Raw genomic sequence first — 22,028 nt, 5'->3', positions numbered from 1 at the left:
CACAGGCCAGGCGCGGTGGCTCACGCCTCTAATCCCAGCACTTTGGGAGGCTGAGGTGGGTGGATCACGAGGTCAGGAGACCATCCTGGCTAACACAGTGAAACCTCGTCTTTACTAAAAATACAAAAAATTAGCCACGTGGTGGCGGGCGCCTGTATTCCCAGCTACTCCGGAGGCTGAGGCAGGAGAATGGCGTGAACCCGGGAGGCGGAGCTTGCAGTGAGCTGAGATTGTGCCACTGCACTCCAGCCTGGGCTACAGAGTGAGACAACGTCTCAAAGAAAAAAAAAAAGAAGTTTACTAACATAGTTGCTCAAATCCTTTCTAAGGTTTTTCGGGATTTTCCTTCTTTCATGCACAGTATACCAATTAGTAAGGTAAAAACATTGTAACTTTAGCTGTGAGGTCAGAAAACGTTGAACATAAAAATCTCGAAAAATTATAATTAATATATTTTTAAAATTGATCTGTTTTGCTAATGATTTAGAAATAACTGTACAATAGTTTGGAGAAACTAAGTGACTGGAGAATGGTATATAAGAAGCACATTTAGTGCTTTTTAGGTGCTAGATCCTAATCTACTCCGTAGGCTTTGAAATAGACCTACAGGACAGAATGTGAAGTACGTATAATATGTTCTCAGGCTGACATTTCTGTTAATGGTGTTTATCTTTATGGCTCCTTTTAGCAACATGGATGGTAAATGTAATTGGTAGAAATGTATAATCACAGCCAGAGGATATTATTAAATAAGAAAAATACAGATGCTTCTCCTCTTAATGAGGTTATGCCCCAATAAACCCATTGTAAGTTGAAAATATCGTGAGTCAAAATTGCATTGAATACACTAACCTATCAAACATCATAGCTTAGCCTAGCCAACCAGAAACATGCTCAGAACACTTCAATTAGCCTCTAGTTGGGAAAATTCATTTAACACAAAGCTTATTTTATAATAAAATGTGGAATGCCTCATGTAATTAATTAAATACTGTCACCATGTTAGCCAGGATGATCTCCTGACCTCGTGATCCACCCGCCTTGGCTTCCCAAAGTGCTGGGATTACAGGCGTGAGCCACCGAGCCTGGCCTTTTTATTTTTTTAGAGATAGGGTCTTGCTCTGTCACCCAGGCTGGAGTGCAGTGGCATGATCATGGCTCACTGCAGCTTGGAACTCCTGCACTCAAGTGATCCTCCTGCTTCAGCCTCCCAAGTAGCTGGGACTATAGGTGTGGGCCACCCTGCCTGGCTACTTTTTAATTTTTTTTTTTTTTTTTTTGTAGAGACAGGGCCTTGCTATGTTGCCCAGGCTGATCTTGAACTCCTGGCCTCAAGCAATGCTCTCCCATCAGCCTCCCAAAGTGCTGGGATTACAGATGTTAGCCACTACACCTGGTCAGGACACTGTTTTCTGTCAGGTACCTTGATAATTACTTCCAGCTCCAAAATCTCATGCTAATTAAGTTAAGAAACTCTCAAAGTTTTTTCCCAAAGTTTTCTCCATAAATGCTAGATTAACTTTGTTTTAATTTTCTTCTCAGGATTCAGTATAGTTAGAAAGAAAAGTGAAAATAACGTAGAAAGGGTAAGAAGAGTATTTCTTACCTTAATTTGCCAAACTTTCATTATAATAAACCTCTTATTTTCCAGTATTAGACAATCAATTGTTGCCCTCTGCTACTTATCAACTGTGAACTCTTAAGCAACGGATTTGTCCTTTTTATACCTAAAGTTTTTGATTTTCAAAATCAGGATTAGAATATCTACTTTCAGGTTTATGATGAGAATTTACTACGATAATCTACGTAAAAGGACCTCACACAGTGATGAGCCTATATTGGGACTAAATGCCCACTTACTTTATTTTTTCTTCTAACTACGTACTTAAAAATATTCTATTCAACATATTTTTATTTTTCAGGTTTAGTCAATGCTTCTGCAGATGCTTTTCGGAAAGTCTGGTTACTGGTGAACTTACTTTTTTCATTACCTTAGATATTTTTTAAAATTACGGTAAAATATGTGAACATGAAATTTACTATCTTAACTATTTGTAAGTGTACAGTTCAATATTATTAAGTATATTCACATCGTTGTGCTACCAATTTGCAGAACTTTTTCATCTTGCAAAATCGAGGCTCTATACCCATTAAATAAGTCCCCATTCCTCCCTACCCTCAGCTTCTGACACTTTATTTTCTCTTTCTATGAAATTGATTACTCTAGATCCTTATGTAAGCAGAATCATATAGTATTTGTCTTTTTGTGACTGGCTTATTTCACTTGGTGTAATGTCCTCAAGGTGCATCCATGTTGTGGCATGTGTCAGAATATCCTTGGTGAACTTAATTTTAAAAATAAACTTTCTCTGATGTGCTTGCTAAAATTTCCAGATTTCCTTTAATATTATATTTCTCCACGTATTGATAGATAATGATGCCCCCAATACCATATACTATTATTGTGAAACTGTAAAAAGTGAAATAGTGCCTAGAAGCAGCCTCTAGTCACTAATACTATGCTTGTTATGAATATCCCACTTTGTTTTGTGTATGTACACAGGGGCATATTTATTACTCGGAATCAGCCAGTGTTCTCCTCCATAGGCTATTCTCTGTTAGCACTCTAGTTCAGAATTGTAGTAAGAAGTCTAATGAACAGAAAGGAATGCTGTAAAAAGCATATTTCAAACATTATTTAGACTATCTATTGATTCTGAGAATTCCTGAGCAACTTTAATTTAAAATGCTCATTTTTCCCACTCAATGCCTCCTGTTACTAGATTCCTTTCTGGGCTCCACTTCAAGTCTTGCTTTCTGTGTTCTTTCTCTCTGTTTGGAATGTACAGCCTCCCAGAGTTCCTGGAACTCTTCCGAATGTGGTGATTTGGTTCTCCTCCAAGACCTTCACTGAATTCAGATGCACTGCTAACTTTCCCAGAGCTGGCCCCTTGAAATCAGGCAGAAGGCAGTCTTGGTGGTTAGTAGAAAATACTCTTTTAGATTCAACATATGCAACTACTTTTCACTTCTTTGTGGCTGTTGAACCTACTTCTTTTCTCCCTTTGCTTCATGGGGAAATGACCTGGTGGTTAGGGTGGAGTATGGAGCGAGGTGAGTTGGAGAGGATTCTAGGAGGAGGGAGGATAACAAGGTGGGAGGAGTGTGATCCAGCTGTGGAGAAATCCCCAAATGTTGTCAAATGGGGTCAACATTTCTTGTAGAAATACACTCAATGTCTGTTACCACAGTTTCCTTGAATAATGTTCAACAGTTTTTAAAAATTAATTTATTAAAAATTTAAATTAATGACTATCTTAGTCTGTTTTGTGCAGCTATAACAACAGAACAGGTTATTTATGATGAACAGAAATTTATGTGGTCACAATTCTGGTAGCTGGGGAGTCCAAGTGCATGGGACCAGCATTCTGTGAGGGCCTTCATGTTGCCTTATCCCATAGCAATAGGTGGAAGGGGAAGAGAGTACAAGGAAAAGAGCAAGAGAGGGCTGAACTCACTTTTATAACAAATCCAGTCTCGTGATAATAAACCCAGTCCTGTGATAACGACGTTAATGCATTCATGAGGGCAGATCCCTCATGATGTAATCACTCTTCAAGGTCCCATTTCTCGGCACTGTTGCATTGGAGATTAAGTTTTCAACACATGAACATTGGGGGACATATTCACACCATAGCATGACTTTTAAGCCTGGCTGTCTCCTGTATTTCAACTTTTTCACTTTCTTTTAATTCATTTGTCTTTTAGGCTAGCCACAAGATATATTTTCCTCATCTGGAATAATTTCCCCAAGTTCCCCTTCTACCATCCCATAGCCTCATGTTCTTTAAAAGTCACCTGTTAGTGGATGATTAGATGCAGAAAAATAGTCAGCTATAACTCACTTAACTTCAGGGACCCTCCCCTGATTAAAAGGTACTACTCTATAAAGTGATTTCCTATTTACAAGGAGGTGAATTTTAATTCACACAAGCGATAGATTGATTAAATATTTATGAATTATGAATATTTATGTACAAGTCTTTGCATGGACATATGATTTCATTTCTCTTAACTATATACCTAGAAGCAAAATGGCTGGATTACATGATATGTATGTGTAACCTTTTAGGAAACTGCCCCAAACCAATTATGTCATTTTACTTCTCCACTGGAAATATATTAATGTTTGTTATTCTGCATCTACATCAACACTCGGTATAGTTGCTCTTTTTAATTTTTGATATCACAAACATAGTGGTATCTCATTGTGATTTTAATTTGCATTTTCTTAATGACTGATGATGTTAAGCAAGTGCTCAACTTGCCATCCACATACCTTCTTTAATAAGGTGTATGTTAAAATCTTTTTCTCATTTTTTATGGCTTGCCTGTTTTTTATTATTAAATTTTGAGAGTTTTTATGTATTCTGTATGTAAGTTCCCTATCAGATATGTAATTTGCAAATATTTTCTCTTAGTCTAAATTCTGATGATGTCCAACTTATCTTTTTCATTTTATGAGTCATGTTTATGGTGTGGTGTCTATGAAATTCTTTGCCTAACTCAAGTTTACAGATAGACTTTTTCTCATGTTTGGTCTAGAGGTTTATAGTTCTAGTTCCTACATCTAGTTCTCTGATCTACTTAGAGTTATTTTTATATGGTGGGGGTATAAATCAAAGTTCATTTTTTGCCTATGACTATCCAATTTTTACAGCACAATTGGTTTAAAACACTGCCCTTTCTCCACTGAGTTGCTTTTGCAACTTTGTTGAAAATCAATTGACCCTTTATATGTGGGTTTATTCTAGACCCCATTCTGTTCTATTGATCTATTTGCCTATTTTAAAAATCAATACCACACTGTCATAATTACTATAGCTTTATAATAAGTCTTGAAGTCAGGTAATGAAAGTTCTCTCTCTTTCAAATTGGTCTTCTCTTTCAAAATTTTGCTGGCTATTCCAAGTTTTTATATTTTCATATAATTTTAGCATTGGCTTGTTGATTTTTACAAAAGATTCTGCTGGAATTTTTTATTGAGATTACTTTGAACTAATAAGTAAATTTTCAGATGACCTATTAGTCAATCTTAGCCTAAGATTTTAGCAAAATTTAGTCTTACTTGTGGACATCTTAGCCATATTTAATGTCTCATCCATGAGCATAGTATATATCTCCATTTATTTAGATCATCTTTAATATATCTCAGCAATTGTTTGTAGCTTTTAGTGTACAGGTCTTGCATACATCTTGTCAGATTTATCATCAAATATTTCATATCTGTGATGCTATTGTAAATGGTACTTAAAAAATTAAGTGCAGACTTTTCATCAATGTTTTTCAGTAGGTTAAGAAAGTCCCATTCTACTCCTAGCTTGCCAAGAGATTTTTTTAAGATTGGAAATGGAAGTTGGATTTTGTCAAATTCTTTTTGTACATTAATTGATATTGTGATATGGCTTTTCTTTTCCCTCTTTTAAAAAATATAGCAAATCACATTCATTTATTTTTAAATGTTAGATCAACTTTGCATTCCTGGGATAAACCCCACTTGTTCATGATGAATTTTCCTTTTGATATATTGTTGGATTTTATTTGCTAAAGTTTTATTTAGTTTTTTTGTACATATATTCATGAGGGATATTCTTCTGTGAATTTATTTTATTATAATGTCTTTATCTGGTTTTAGTAAAAGAGTAAAGAGCAATGCTGGCTGAAAGAATGAGTTAGGATATATTTTTTCAAAATTAATTAGATGAATTTTTTTTTTTGAGACAGGGTCTCACTCTGTCACCCAGACTGGAGTGCAGTGGCACAATCTCGGCTCACTGCAACCTCTGCCTCCCGGGTTCAAGTGATTCTCCTGCCTCAGCCTCCAGAGTAGCTGGGATTACAGGTGTGTGCCACTACTGCCCGGCTAATTTTTGTATTTTTTTAGTTTCACCAAGTTGGCCAGGCTGGTCTGGAACTCCTGACCTCAAATGATTCATCCATCTTGGCCTCCCAAAGTGCTGGGATTACAGGCATGAGCCACCATGCTTGGCCTAAATGTCCTTAAATAAGCTTTGGTAGTTTGTTTTTTTTCCAAGAAACTTATCTATTTTATTTAAATTGTTGAATTTATGGACATAAAGAGAACTATTATATATAAGTCCCTTATGATTCTTTTATTTTCTCTGCAATCTGTAGTGATATCACTTCTCTCATTCATGAATTATTGATTTCTGCCTTCTCTCTTTCCTGATCAGTATGGCTAAACGTTTGTCAATTTTTATTATCCTATCAGAGAACCAGCTTTTGGTTTTATTAATTTTCTCTATATGTTGATTTGTTAGTTCATTGATTTCTGTCTGAATTTTATCTTCTTCTGTTAATGTCTAATTTTGGTTTTCATTTGCTATTCTTTTTTAAAAGGTAGAAACTGAGGACATTGATTTGAAGTCTTCTTTTTGTCTAATATAGGCACTTAGTGCTATATTTCCTTGCCTCACTTGCATCTCACAAGCTTTTGTATGTTGTATTTTCATTCAACTCAAAATACTTTATACTTTCTCCTTTGATTCATTTTCCCTTTGATTTTTTCTAGATCTGTATTATTTTATTTCCAGATATTTCTAGATCTTTTCTAGATATCTTTTTGTTACTTTTTGATTTCTAATATAATTCCATTAAGGTCTGAGAACAACTTTGTGTAACTTGAACCATTATAAATGTTTTGAGACTTGTTATGTGCCACAAAATATGGTCTATTCTGGTAAACAGTCCATGTGAACCGAAAAAAAAATGTGCATTCTTGTATTGTTGGATGCAGTGTTTTGCAAATGTCATGTAGGTCAAATTGGTTCATGGTGTTGTCCAAGTCTTCTGTATCTTTACTTATATTCTGTCTACTTCCTCTATCAATTATTGAGAGAGTTGTTGAAATCTCTATTATTTGCTATTCTATCAGTTTTTGCATTATGTATTTTGAAGCTCTGTTATTAGCTTCATATACATTTTAGATTACTATGTTCTCTTGAAGAAGTGATAACTTTATCATTACGAAATAATCTTCTTTATCTCTGGTAGTATTCTTTTCTTTAAAGTCTCCTTTATTTAATATTAACATAACCACTGCATCTTTCTTTTGATTTTATTTTAGTACAGTCTATCTTTCTATCCTTTTATTCTATTTGTGCCTTTCTATTTAAAGTGAGTTTATTTTAGGCAGAATTGTATTGGATTTTGCTTTCTCATCTGTCTTGTACATTTGGACTGCTATAACAAAATAAAATAAACTCAAATAGGTTATAAACAAAAGAAATTTATTTCTCAGAGTTCTGGAGCCTGAGAAGCTCAAGATTAAGGCAAATTCAGTGTCTGGTGAGGGCCTGCTTCCTGGTTCATAGATGGTGGCTTCTAGTTGTTTCCTTACATGGTGGGAGGAGTGAGGCAGCTCTAACTCTCTGGGTCCTCTTTTAAAGGTCACTAATTCTACTCATTGGGGCACTGTCCTCATGGCCTAATCACCTCTTAAGGGCTCTGCCTCCTATTAGCTTCACATTGGTGATTAGGTTTCAGCATATAAATTATGGGGAGATACAAACATCCTGGTCATAACATTATCAAATCTGCCTATTTCTGCTTTTTAACAGGTATGTTTAGACCATTTATATTTAGTGTGATTATCTACCATCTTGTTATTTGTTTTCTATTTGTCCACTTTTTGTTTGGTCTTTTCTTCCTCTTTTTGTACCATCTTTTAGATTAAGTTTTTTTTTTTCTTTTTGAGATGAAGCCTCACTCTGTCATCCAGGCTGGAGTGCAGTAGCATGATCTCGGCTCACTGCAGCCTCCACCTATTAGATTCAAATGATTCTCCTGCCTCAGCCTCACAAACAGCTCGGATTAAAGGCACCTGCCACCACACCCTGCTAATTTTGTATTTTTAGTAGAGATGGAGTTTGCCAAGTTGGCCAGGCTGGTCTCAAACTCCTAACCTCAGGTGATCCACATGCCTTGGCCTCCCAAAGTGCTGGGATTACAGGTGTGAGACACCATGCCCGGCCGAGATTGAGTTTTTTAATGACCCATTTTATCTTCCTTGTTGACTTATTTGCTATAACTCTTTGTTGTATTATTTTAGTAATTTCATTAGAATTTATAGAATATCTATTTAACTTAACATAGTCTACTTTCCCATAATATGATACCACTACATAAATAGTAAAAATCTAGAACAATATCAGTCCATTTTTCCCCTCTTGGTCTTTGTGCTATTTTCATGCAGTTTACTCTACATATGTTTCAAGCCCCACTATACATTATTATTTGTGCTTTAAACAGTTGATTATCTTTGAAATGATTTGAAGAGTATAAAAATGTCTTCAAATGTTCCTATGTAGTTACCATTCCGGTGCTCTTCACTCCTTTGTGTAGACTTAGATTTCCATCTGGTATTGTTTTCCTTTTGCTTCAAGGATTTCTTTTAACATTTCTTACAGAGCTGGTGTGATAAGGTAAATTCTTTTAGTTCTCAGAACAAAATAATTATTTCGTTTCTTTTTGGAAAATAATTTCACTGCGAAGATGTTGTACTTTCTTACTGAGTGAAAGTCCTAGGTTGGTAGTTTTTCCTTTCAGTACTTTAAAGACATTGGTTCCCTGTTTCCTGGCTTGCCTTGTTTTTGACAAAAAGTCTTCCGTTATTCTTATTTTTATTACTGTCAGTAATGTATTATTTCTGATTGCTTTCAGAGTTTTCTCTTCTTTTCCTGGTTGTAGCCAATTCGATTATGACCTATATTGGTATAGTTTTCCTTCTATTTCTTGTGCTTCTTGCATCTTTGGTTTTGATAGCTTTTACCAAATTTGAAAGGTTTTTTGGCCATTATTTCTTCAGATTCCTCCCCTTCTCTCAACCACTATTGGGGATGCCAATACCATAAATATTAGTTAGGACTTTTGAAATGTTCCCCAGCTCAATGATGCTCTGCTAGCTTTTTTTCTCTGCGTTTTTTGTTTTGTTTTGTTTGTTTTGTTTTTTATTTTTTGAGATGGAGTCTTGCGCTGTCGCCCAAGCTGTAGGGCAGAGGCATGATCTCACCTCCCTGCAGTCTCTGCCTCTTATGTTCAAGTGATTCTCCTGCCTCAGCCTCCCAAGTAACTGGGATTACAGGTGTGTGCCACCATGCCAGGCTAAATTTTGGTGTTTTTAGTAGAGACAGTTTCACCATGTCGGCCAGGCTGGTCTTGAACTCCTGACTTCAAGTGATCCACCCACCTTGGCCTTCCAAAGTGTTGGGATTACAGGGGTGAGCCACCGTACCCGGACTTTTTTTTTCTCTCTCTATTTATTTTGGATAGTTTTCATTGCTAGGTCTTCAGGTTCACTAATCTATTATTTTACAATGTCTAATCTATCATAAATTCATCCAGTGTGTTTTTCATCACAGATATTATAGATTTTATCTTTAAAATTTTAATGTGGTTCTTCTTATATCTTCCATGTCTTTATGTAACATGTTCAGTCTTTCCTCTAGCTTCTTGGACATGTGGGATACAGCTATAACTATTTAATGTCTATCTACTAATTCTATCATCTGCATTTGTTTTGATAACTTCAATTGATTTGTTTTCTCCTAATTTATGTCATATTTTTCTTTTTCTTTGCCTACCTGGGTAATTTTTGATTGAAATCCACACAGTTGTGAATTTTTTCATGTTGGGTGTTGGATATTTTGTATTCCTATAAGTATTATTGAGCTTTGTTCTTAAATGTAGTTACTTGAAAACTGTAGGATCTTTTGGGTCTTACTTTGAGCTTGTTGTGTGTGTGTAGTTGGGGTAGACCAGAGCAGCAGTATTCCTCTAGGACTAAATATGCCCCTACACTGAGGCAAACCTTTTTGAATACAGTACTTAGTGCTCCATGAAGTCTGAGGCTTTCCACTCTGGCGTAATTCCTAGTCCTGTGTGAACTGTGGGATTGTTTGCTGAAATCATTTTGTATAGCTCTGTATTTGGCCTCAAGTAGTTTCCTGACACCCACATATATACTTATATATTCATTGGTTGCTCAAGGGAGACTGGTCTCTGGTATCATTTCCTCTGAAGCTGTCTCATCTCTGGTACTCTGCCTGCAAACTCTAGCCACTTTGGCATTCTTGGATGCCTAGTTCATCTTCTCATCTCTGGGAGACTAAGAGACGTCCTGTCCTCCTCCTTGCATGCAACCTGAAAATTTTCTCCAAGAAGTATGCTAGGGCAATTCACAGGGCTTCTCTCATTTATTTCCTGTCTCAGGGATCATTGTCTTTTGTTGTCTAATGTTCAATGTCTTGAGAACTGGTGTTTGATGTATTTTGTCCAGTATCTTAATTTTTTTAGAAAAGATGGTAAAACTGGTTCTGTTAAACCATCTTGGTCATAATTAGAAGTCTCCAAAAGCCTAAAAGATTTATCGTTGAGACTGTTTTTTAAATTTTATTTTATTTTTATTTTTTTTAGAAACAGTTCCTCACTTTTACCCAGGCTGGGGGACACTGGCACAATCATAGCTTACTGCAGCTTCCAATTCCTGGGCTCAAGCAATTCTCCCATCTCAGCCTTCTGTGTAGCTGGGGGACTACAGGTGCACACCACCGCATCCAGCTAATTTTTGTATTATTTTTGTAAAGACAGGGTCTTGCTATGTTGTCCAGGCTGGTCTTGAACTCCTGGCCTCAAGTGATCCTTCTGCCTCATCTTCCCAAAGTGCCAGAATTACAGGCATGAGCCACTGCACCTGGCCCTTTGAGACTATTTTTAAAATCTATCACTCCTTAACAAATCTTCATTTTTTGGGTAATTCTTGTATTCAGTTATTGTATTATTGATCAATTAATTCATTCAATATTTATGTATTCCTACCAGGTTCCAGATATGAAGTCAAGAACTGGGAATTCAAGCATCCCTGACCTTGAGGTACTCACATACTACAAGAAGATATAGACACATTAATAAATAATCGCAATGCAGTGTGTTTAGTAGCAGAGCAGATAAATATACAAAGTAAAATAACAGATCACAATGTGGAGAGGTAATCAGTTTTACTTGATGAGGGGAGAAAGGAGGAGATGACACATGTTGAGTTTTAAACAATCTGTATATAGGACCATAGAAATGGAAGCTGGCCAGACAGACTGGCATGCATATGAAAGAGATATGAAACAACATGGTTTAAGAACTGCATATGTTTAGAATGGTTAAAATATAAGCTTTGAGGCAGAGACCTTAGAAGTTAAGGTCAAATGCATTTACGGATATATAGCGAATGTCTCTTTTTAACATGCAACACATTTGTTTGACCACCTTGGCAACAGAAAGACAAGAATGGCTTAAAACAGGGAAAGTAATGTGATCTGATCTGCATTTCAGAAAAAGCACCCTGGAGGAAATAGGTAGGACGTTGGAGAGTAGAGAGAGAGGGGGGTGGAGGGGAGAGAGAGATGAGTTGGAGTCTCGCTCTGTCGCCCAGGCTGGAGTGCAGTGCCGCGATCTCGGCTCCCTGCAAGCCCCGCTTCCCGGGTTCACACCATTCTCCTGCCTCAGCCTCCCGAGTAGCTGGGACTACAGGGGCCTGCCACAACGCCCGGCTAATTTTTTATATTTTTAGTAGAGACGGAGTTTCACCGTGTTAGCCAGGATGGTCTGGATCTCCTGACCTCGTGATCCACCTGCCTCGGCCTCCCAAAGTGCTGGGATTATAGGCGGGAGCCACCAAGCCCGGCCCTGCCTCCATTTTTGTGCCATTGGAGTTCTTTCTCCATAATCATCCAACATAATCTTTCAAAAACCTGACCTAAATCTGAGCCTGTTACTGTTAATGATTGCAGTTGGCCTTTGGATAAGTCCTTCCTTTCTTACCATGACCCGTCACAAAGAAGGCCCAAGGTCTCTCTCCGAACTAATCCATTACCATGCAGCCCCTCATACACTACAGTCCAACCATACCGATTTTGTACATGATATTCCTTCTGCCTCGGGCATTCTCATTTTGGTCCTTTTCCTTTTCTTCCCCAGCACCTGCTTCTCTGTTCCTTGGTGGCAAACTCTATGTCAACATTTTGGTTGTAACCTAACCATCTTTTCTGGGAGGCCAAATCTCTTTTCTTAGATTAGGTTTTCCTGTTATTTGACTCAGCTTTAGATTAGATTACATTAGGTTTTCTTGCTATTTCCTTTTTCTTGCACCCCACCTTTTCCGAGTTTTAACATTCATCATACTTTATTTAATCACTTACTTAGTTTTCTCTATTTCCAAATAGACTATCAACTCGAAGAGGGTAGTTGGCTGTTTTCTCTGACCACCTTGTCTAAGTGCCTAACACAATTCCCATTGCTTAGTGACCCTAAATCAATATTTGTTGAATAAACTGTAAAAATCGGCATTTTGTAAAATTTAAGAAAGGTTGGCAACATTACCAACTGTTTAATGATTCATAGAGTCATTTTTTTTGTAAATTGTATTTAGTATATGTAATTTTTTTTTTTTTTTTGAGACAGTCTCACTCTGTTGCCCAGGCTGGAGTGCAGTGGCTCAATCTCAGCTCACTGCAACCTCCGCCTCCCAGGTTCAAGCGATTCTCCTGCTGTAGCCTCCCGAGTAGCTGAGATTACAGGCATGCACCACCACACCCAGCTAATTTTTGTATTTTTAGTAGAGACAGGGTTTCACCATGTTGGCCAGGCTGGTCTCAAACTCCTGACCTCAGGTGATCCACCTGCCTGGGCCTCCCAAAGTGCTGGGATTACAGGTGTGAGTCACCACACTCGGTCGTAATTGTATGTTTAAGGATTATTTTTTTCTCTGTAGTTTTGTTATATAGGCAATATAGGAATAAATTATTTTTATAAAATATTCAAATATATGGAAATACGTAGGGTAATACTACAAGTTTATCTTTACCTCACACATAAATACACACATACATTAATGTGTATAACTTGAGTCCTTTTTCTCTGCATTAATATATATCAAATGTAGATTTTAAAAAGAAGTAAAATAGTACTTTATGCGTATGAAACTCAATGAATATGTCTTAGTGACTGTCCCATGGTGATACACAAAGTTCTATCTTATTCTTAATAGTTGCATATCATTACCTAGTATTTTTGATATGCCACAAGTTATTAAACTAGTCTCTGTATTTACAAATATTTGGACTATTTAAAATTTTTCATTATTACAAACGATGTTACAGTAAACATCCTTGTTCAAATATCTTTGTGCCCATATTTTAAATCTATAGGTTGGATTGATCCAAAATTATCAGATAAAAGAATATATAAAATTTTAACTTTAAAAGATACTATTGGCTGGGCCCTGTGGCTCACACCTGTAACCCCAATACTCTGGGAGGCTGAGGTGGGAGGATAACTTGAGGTCAGGAGTTTGAGATCAGCTTGGCCAATATGGCGAAAGGCAAAATCCTGTCTCTACTAAAAACACAAAAATTAGCTGGGCATAGTGGCACATGACTGTAATTCCAGCTACTTGGTAGGCTGAGGCATGAGAATCGTTTGAACCCAGGAGGCAGAGGTTGCAGTGAGTCAAGATCACGCCACTGCACTCCAGCCTGATCTGCAGAGTGAGACTCTGTCTAAAAAAAAAAAAAAAAGATACTGTTAAATTGCTTTCCAAAAGGGCTTTACTAATTGGTTCTCTCATGAAGTATGCATAAGTCTTCCTTTCCTGAAATTCTTGCTAACACTGGATATTATCAAGACTTTAAATTTTCGCTAATGGTCCCTTAAGGAGCTCTTGCAAAATAAATGAAATAAAATAAAAATTTGCCAGTTTTATAGGTATAAAGTGATATATCACTCTTGTTTTAGTTTGCATTTTTACAATTTTTAGAGAACTTGAACATCTTATGTTTATTCCGTATTTGAATTTCTTCTGTGAATTGTTGATTGCTCATTTTTTTTTACTGAGTTGTCTTTTTAGAAGCTCTTTATATATTCTTTGCCAGTTACATATGTTGCAAATATGTCTTCTTGTCTTTTAATGTTTTAAAGGATATCATGCAACAAATAGAATTTTTAAAGTGTCATGTAATTTGATCTTTTCACATTTTTCTTGATGGTTTTTGAGCTCACAGTGTTTTTAGAAGGCATCTTTATCCCAAGTAACGTTATAAAAATATTATATTAATTTTTCTTCTAATAATTTATGGTTAATTAGCATTTTATGTTTTAATCCATTTAGAACTTTTTATGTGCTATGTGGTAGAAATACAACTTAATTTATTCCCCAAATGGTAGTTGCACATTCCCTAGCCATTTATTGAATTGTACGTTCTTTCATCAGTGATTCCAAATGCTATATTTTTATAACTAAAAAGTCTTATATATACATGGGTCTGTTTTGGGCTTTATATTCCATTTTCTGATTTATTTGTTAATGCCTTTTCCAAATTTCATGTTTTTTAAAACAGTTTTTAGTTTTATTTGACAAAAATAAAATTGTATATACTTATGAGCTGCAATGTGATGTTTTGATACTACCTACACTGTGGAATAATCAAATAAGGCTAACTAACATATCCATCACCTCAAATATTTATCATTTCTTTGTGGTAAGAATATTTAAAATCCTCTCTATTATCTACCTTGAAGTATACACAAATTATTAACTTTAATCACCATGCTTTACAATAGAACACCAGAACTAATTTCTCCTCTCCATCTGAAATTTAGTACCCATTGCCTAATATCTTCTCTTTTCCCATTCAACCCCCCCCCCCCCGCCCCCGCAGACTCTGGTAATCACCATTCTACCATCTACTTCTATGAGGTTGACTTTTTTAGAGTCCACGTATAGATGAGATCATACAGTATTAGTTTCTCTGTGCCTGGCTTATTTCATTTAACGTATGTCCTCAGATTTATCTACATTTTTGAAAATGACAGAATTTCCTGTTTTTTCTTTTTTAAAGCCGAATAGCATCCTGCTGTATATAGGTTTTATATAATTACATAAAAATCCATTTATTTGTTGACAGTCACTTAAGTTGTTTCCATATCTTGGCGATTGTGAATAATGCTGCAGTGAACATGGGAGTGTAGACATCTCTTTGACATATTAATTTCAGTTCCTTTGGGTAAATATCCAGAAGTGAGACTGATGGATCATATCGTAATTCTATTTTTAGCTTTTTGAAGAACCTCCTTACTATTTTCCAAGATAGCTATACAAAGTTAAAGGTGTCAATTTATCAAGAGGATATTACAGTCTTAAAAAAGATATGTACTCACCAATAGTGTACAAAGGTTCCCCTTTCTCATCATTGCCGATACTTGTTATGTTTTATCATTTTGATAACAGCCAATCTAGTGGGTATGAAGTGATATCTCATTGTGATTTCAATTTGTATTTTTCTGATTATTAGAGATGTTAGCATTTTTCATAAATCTTTTGGCCATTTGTATGTCTTCTTTTGATGAATGTCTATTTAAGTCCTTTGCCCATTTTTAAATAGGATTATTCATTTTCTTGTTTATTGAGTAGTTTGAGTCCCTTATATATTTTGGGTATTAGCCCCTTAGCAATGTGCAATTTTCAAATGTTCTTTCCTGATCTGTGAGCTGTTTCCTTACTTTATTTTTTCCTTTGCTGTGCAGAAGCTTTTTATTTCGATGCAATCCCATTTGTTTATTTTTGCTTTTATTGCCTGTACTTTTGGGGTCATACTCAAGAAATCACTGCCTAGATCAATGTCATAAAGCTTTCTCCCTATGTTTTCTTCTAGTAGTTTTATAGTTTCAGTTCTCACATTTAGGTCTTTAATCTATTTTGAGTTGATTATTGTGTAAGGGGTGAAATAAGAGTCCATCTTTATTCTTCTTCCATATGTGCCTATTTAGGTTTCCCAACACCGTTTATTAAAGAAACTGTCCTCTCACCATTGTGGATTCTTGGTATCTTTGTTAAAAATCAATTGACTATAGATGTGTGGGTTTATCTCTGGGCTCAATCCTACACCATTGATCGATATTTCTGTTTTTATGCCAGCATCATACTGTTTTGTTACTAGAGCTTTGTAATATATTTTGAAATTTGGTAGCGTGATGTCTTTGTCATTGATCTTTTTGATCCAGATTGTTTTGACCATTCAGGATCATTTGTATTTCCATACACATTTTAGGATTAATTTTTCCATTTCTGTGAAGAGTGACATTGGACTTTTGATAGGAATTGCATTGACTCTGTAGATTGCTTTGGGTATTATGACTTTTATCAATGTTTATTCTTCCAATCCATTAACACAGGATATATTTCCATTTATTTATGTCGTTTTCAATTTTATTCATCAATGTTTTATAATTTGCAGTATACATATCATTCACTTCCTTGTTTCAATTTACTCCTGATTATCTTATTTTTTAATGCTACTGTAAATGGGATTGTTTAATTAATTTCTTTTTCAGATAGCTCATTGTTAGTGTATAGAAGCACTACCGATTTTTGTAAGTTGATTTTGTGTCCTGCAGCTTTACTGAATTTGTTTACTAGTTCTAACAGCTTTTTGGTGGAACGTTTAAAGTTTTTTGCATATAAGATCAAGTCATCAGCAAACAGATAATTTTACTTTTTCCTTTCCTATTTGGATACTTTTTATTTCTTTCTCTCGCCTAACTGCTCTGGCTAGGACTTTCAGTACTATGTTGAACAGAAGGGATGAGAGCAGGCATCCTTATTTTGTTCCTGCTCTTAGAGAAAAAGCTTTCCATTTTTTCATATTGAGTATGTTAGCTATAGGCTTGTCATATATGGCCTTTATGGTGTTGAGAAACATTCTTTCTATATGAAATTGATTAACAGCTTTTATTACAAAAAGATGTTGAATTTTTTTCAAATTTTTTTTTCTGCAACTATGTAATTGATCATGGTGTTTTTTTTTTTGTTTGTTTTGTTTTTTTTTTTTTGACAAGGTCTCACTCTGTTGCCCAGGCTGGAGTGCAATGGCACAATCTCTGCTCACTGCAACCTCTACCTCCCGGGCTCAATTGATCCTCCTGTCTCAGCCTCCTGAGTGGCTGGGGCTACAGGTATGTGCCACCACACCTGGCTAATTTTTGTATTTTTTTGTAGAGATGGAGTTTCGCCATGTTGCCCAGGCTGGTCTCGAACTCCTGAGTTCAAACGATCCTCCTGCCTTGGCCTCCCAAAGTGCTGTGCTTACATTACAGGTGTGAGCCACCATGCCCAGCCTGATCATATAGTTTTTGCCCTTTATTCTGCTAATATAGTGAATCATGTTGATTGATTTGTGTTTGTTGAACCAATCTTGCATCCCAGAGATCAATCCCACTGAATTATTGTGAATGATACTTTGAATGTCTTGCTGAATATGGTTAGCTAGTATTTTGTTGAGGATTTTTGCATCTATGTTCATCAGTGATATTGGCCTGTCGTTTTCTTTTCTTGTATATACCCATGTAACCACCATCTCTACTAAAATACAGATACACCTCAGAGATGTTATAGGTTTAGTTCCAGACCACTGCAAAGAAGTGAACACTGCAATGATTTTTTGATTTTCCATTGCATATAAAAGTTATGCTTGAACTATATTTTAGTCATTAAGTGTGCAATCACATTATGTCTAAAAAACCATTTTACATACCTTAACTGAAAATACTTGGCCAGGTGTGGTGGCTCATGCCTGTAATTCCAGAACTTTGGGAGGCTGAGGTGGGTGGATCACTTGAGGTTAGGAGTTCAAGACCAGCCTGGTCAACATGGTGAAACCCTGTCTCTACTAAAAATACAAAAATTAGCTGGGCGTGGTGGTGAGCACCTGTAATCCCAGCTACTCAGGAGGCTGAGGCAGGAGACTTGCCTGAACCCAGGAGGCTCTTAGAGGTTGCAGTGAGCAGAGATTGCCCCACTGCACTCCAGCCTGGGTGACACAGCAAGACCCCATCTCAAAAAAAAAAAAAAAAAAGAAAATACTTTATTGCTACAAATGCAAATGATCATTTTGACCTTCAGTGAGTTGTAATCTTTTTGCTCGTGGAGGATCTTTCCTCAATATTAATGACAACTGACTGATCAGTGTGATGGCAGCTGAAGGTTGGGGTGGCTGTGGAAATTTCTTATGATAACACCATAACAATGAAGTTTGCCACATCGATTGACTCTTTCTTTCATGAAAGATTCTTCTGCAGCACATGATGCTGTTTGATAGCGTTTTACACACACTAGAACTTCTTTTAAGTTTGGAGTCAATCCTCTCAAACTCTGCTGCTGCTTTATCAGCTGAATTTGTGTGATATTCTAAATCCTTGGTTTTGATTTCAACAATGTTCATAGGATCTCCACCAGGAGTAGATTTCATCTTAAGAAACCACTTTCTTTGCTTATCCATAAGAAGTAACTCCTCATTTGTTCCAATTTGATCATTGCAGCAATTCATTGTCATCTACAGGCTCCATTTCTAATTCTGGTTCTTTTGCTATTTCCACCACATCTACAGTTACTCCTCCACTGAAGTTTTGAACCCTTGCAAGTCATCTATGAGGGTTGGAATCAACATCTTCCAAACTCCTGTCAGTGTTGGTATTTTGCCTCCGCCTATGAATCACAAATATTCTTAGTGGCATCTAGAATGGTGAATCCTTTCCAGAAGGTTTTCAATATAGCTCAATATAGCTCTCCCTGATCCATGAGAAGAATCACCATCTATGGCAGCGATAGGCAATAGTCTTACAAAATGTGTTTCTTTCTTTTTTTTTTTTTTTTGGGATGGAGTTTCACAGTTTCACTCTTGCTGCCCAGGCTGGAGTGCAATGGTGTGATCTTGGCTCACTGCAACCTCACCTCCCAGGTTCAAACAATTCTCCTGCCTCAGCCTCCTAAGTAGCTGGGATTACAGGCATGTGCCACCATGCCTGGCTAATTTTGTATTTTTAGTAGAGACAGGGTTTCTCCATGTTGGTCAGGCTGGTCTTGAACTCCCGACCTCAGGTGATCTGCCTGCCTCGGCCTCCAAAAGTGGTGGGATTACAGGCGTGAGCCACCACGCCTGGCCCAAAATGTGTTTCTTAAATAATAGGACTTAAAAGTCAAAATGACTATTTGTTCCATGGGCTGAAGAATGGATGTTGCGTTAGTGGGCATAAAAATATTAATCTCCTTGTATATCTCACCAGAGCTCTTGGGTGACCAGGTACATTGTCAATAGCAGTAATATTTTGAAAGAAATCTTTTTTTTTTCTGAGCAGTAGGTCTCAACAGTGGGCTTAAAATATTCAGTAAGGTATATTACAAACAGATATGCTGTCATCTAGAATTTGTTGTTCTATTTTTGGAGCACAGGCAGAATACATTTAGAATAATTCTTAAGTGTCCTAACATTTTCAGAATGGTACGTGAGCAACGGCTTCAACTTAAAGTACCAGCTGCATGAGCCCCTAACAGAAGAGTCAGTCTGTGCTTTGAGTCTTTGAAGCCAGGCATTGACTTCTACTCTCTAGCTATGAAAGTCCCAGATGGCATTTTCTTTCAATAGAAGACTGTTTAGTTTACACTGGAAAGCTATTGTTGGCTGACCATGGTGGCTCACACCTGTATTTGTCGCACTTTGGGAGGCTGAGGCTGGAGGATTGCATGAGCCTAGGAGTTTGAGACCAGCCTGGACAACATAGTGAGATCTTGTCTCTATTAAAAATAAAAAAAAAGAAAAATTCACCAGTCATGGTGGCATGTACCTGTAGTCCCACCTACTTGTGAGGCTGAGGCAGTGGGGTCACTTGAATCTGGGAGTTCAAGGCTGCAATTGTACTATGATCACACCACTGTACTCCAACCTGGGTGACAGAGCAAGACCCTGTCTCAAAAAAAAAAAAAAGAAAGTAAAAAAGAAAAAGAAAAGAAAAGCCTCTGTTTTATGTAATTGCCTTCATCAGTTCTTACCTACATCTTTCAGATAACTTGCTGTAGCTTCTATATCAACACTTCTTTCTTGACCTGTTATGTTATAGCGATGGCTTCTTTCCTTAAACCTCATGAACCAAACTCTACTAGCTTCCAACTTTTCTTCTGCAGCTTTCTCACCTCTCTTAGTCTTCATAGAATTGAAGAGAGTTAGGTCCCTCTGGATTAGGCTTTTGCTTAAGGGAATGTTGTGGCTGGTTTGATCTTCTACCCAAATGACTCAAACTTTCTCTGTACCAGCAATAAGGCTGTTTTGCTTTCTTATCAATTGTGTTTACTAGAGTAGCACTTCACTTACTTCAATAATTTTTCCTTTGCTTTAACAACTTGGCCTTTTGGTGCAAGAGGACTTGCTTTCAGTCTGTTTCAGCTTTAAACATGCCTTCCTCACTCAGCTTAATCATTTCTAGCTTTTGATTTAAAGCGAGAGGCACACGATTCTTTCTTCCACTTGCACAATTACAGACCATAGTAGGGTTATTAATTGGCCCCATTTCAATATTGTTGTGTCTCAGGGAATAGGAAGACCTGAAGGATAGAAGAGAAATGGAGTAATGGCCAGTTAGTGAAGCAGTCAGAACACAGAACATTGATCAATTAACTTCACTGTCTTACATGGGTGTGGTTTGCAGTGCCCCAAAACAATTACAATAGTAACATCAAAGACCAATGATCACAGGTCACCATAACAGATATAATAATAATGAACAAGTCTGAAATATGGTAAGAGTTGCCAAAATGTGACACAGAGACATGAAGTGTGCACATGCTGTTGGGAAAATGGTGCTGATTAACTTGCTTGATGCAAGCTTGCCACAAACCCTCCACTTTTAAAAAAGTGCAATATCTTCAAAGTGCAATAAAGCAAGTGCAATAAATGAGCTATGCTTGTATAAAACAAACACCCTAGAAAATGGCCTGGCAGCTTTTTACAAAAAGTCAAATATATACCTACTATACACCTGAGCAAATGAGTCCCAAGCATTCACCCACTGAATAATTTTAAGCAGAGTATGAATATGTGGAGATTTTTTGTATTTTTAATTAAAAAATTAACGTGCAGTAAAATGGACTTTTTGCTGTACAGTTATATGAATTTTAACACATGCATGAAATATAACCAACATGAATCTGGATATAGAACAGTGCCATAACCTCCCCCAAACTTCCTCGTTCTATCCTTTTATAGTCACACCCTCTCCCACCTCCAATCCCTGGAAAATACTGATTAGTTCTTCATTACCACAGTTTTGTATTTTTGAGAACGTCATGTCAATGGAATCATATAGTATGTAACCTTTTGAGACTGGGTCCTTTCACTCAGTGTAATGCCTTTGAGTTTCATCCAAATTGCTCTGTGTATCAAAAATTCATTCCTTTTTTTATTGCACAGTATTCCATTGTAATAATATACCATAGTTTACTTATTCATCTGTTGATGCACATTTTTAAAAATTTGAAAGCTATCCAGTTTATCAATTTTTCAAATGGTAATTTTTGTCTTGTCAAAAAAAAGTTGCCTATGCCGAGGTCATTAATATATTCACCTATGTTTTCTTTACACTTTTTGCTTTCATAGCTTTATGTTTTTTTGTTTTTATGGCTAGGTCTGTGTTGATTTGGGTCCTCCAGGATGCATATGCCAAATGGAGTTATAAGTGAAGGAGATTTATAGTTGTGAAAGTTAAAGGAAAGAGAGTAGGAGTGGCAGAGAAAGCTTTCAGGCTGTGATACCGGTCTGATACCTGTGAAAAGAGTGGGGAAAAGAAAGAGGATTATATAAAAGAGCATCAAACTGTGGGGGTAGCTCTGGGAATGTATTAGAAAGCCCAGTGATCTCAAAAACAAATATTGTTCACAGAGGAGTCTCACACTGGCCAGAAACAGCAAATCTTTACATCATTGCATGCTCAGTCATCGGCTGGAGGATGCCCAGGAGGCAAGTGGCCTCAGCTCAAAAGTTATTAATAAGACAAATCCCGAAGACATCCATAGCTGGTTTTCACTAGTCTACATTCTTTGCTGCAGGTTCCTTCTTGAAGAGAGTTGTAAGTGGCAT

At 36.7% G+C, this 22,028-nt stretch overlaps 1 protein-coding gene and 1 long non-coding RNA gene across 2 annotated transcripts in view; one reads left to right on the top strand and one right to left on the bottom strand.

The window, feature by feature from the left end:
- The window catches only part of LOC109028654 (uncharacterized), a 31,968-nt gene that overhangs the window by 1,449 nt on the left and 8,491 nt on the right, over positions 1 to 22,028 (bottom strand). The window contains exon 2 of the long non-coding RNA XR_008669017.2: positions 19,949 to 20,497. This is a non-coding gene — a long non-coding RNA (uncharacterized lncRNA). The remainder of the gene's footprint in view (positions 1 to 19,948; positions 20,498 to 22,028) is intronic.
- CCDC7 (coiled-coil domain containing 7) overlaps positions 2,920 to 22,028 on the top strand; it is a 459,676-nt gene continuing 440,567 nt past the window's right edge. Inside the window, exons 1-2 of the mRNA XM_063710186.1 lie at positions 2,920 to 2,980; positions 10,900 to 10,950. The gene's annotated coding sequence lies outside the window, so the exon portion shown is untranslated. The remainder of the gene's footprint in view (positions 2,981 to 10,899; positions 10,951 to 22,028) is intronic.

Source organism: Gorilla gorilla, chromosome 8 (assembly GCF_029281585.2).
Source record: "Gorilla gorilla gorilla isolate KB3781 chromosome 8, NHGRI_mGorGor1-v2.1_pri, whole genome shotgun sequence".
Classification (NCBI taxonomy): Eukaryota; Metazoa; Chordata; class Mammalia; order Primates; family Hominidae; genus Gorilla; species Gorilla gorilla.
This window is presented reverse-complemented; position numbering and strand designations above follow the sequence as displayed.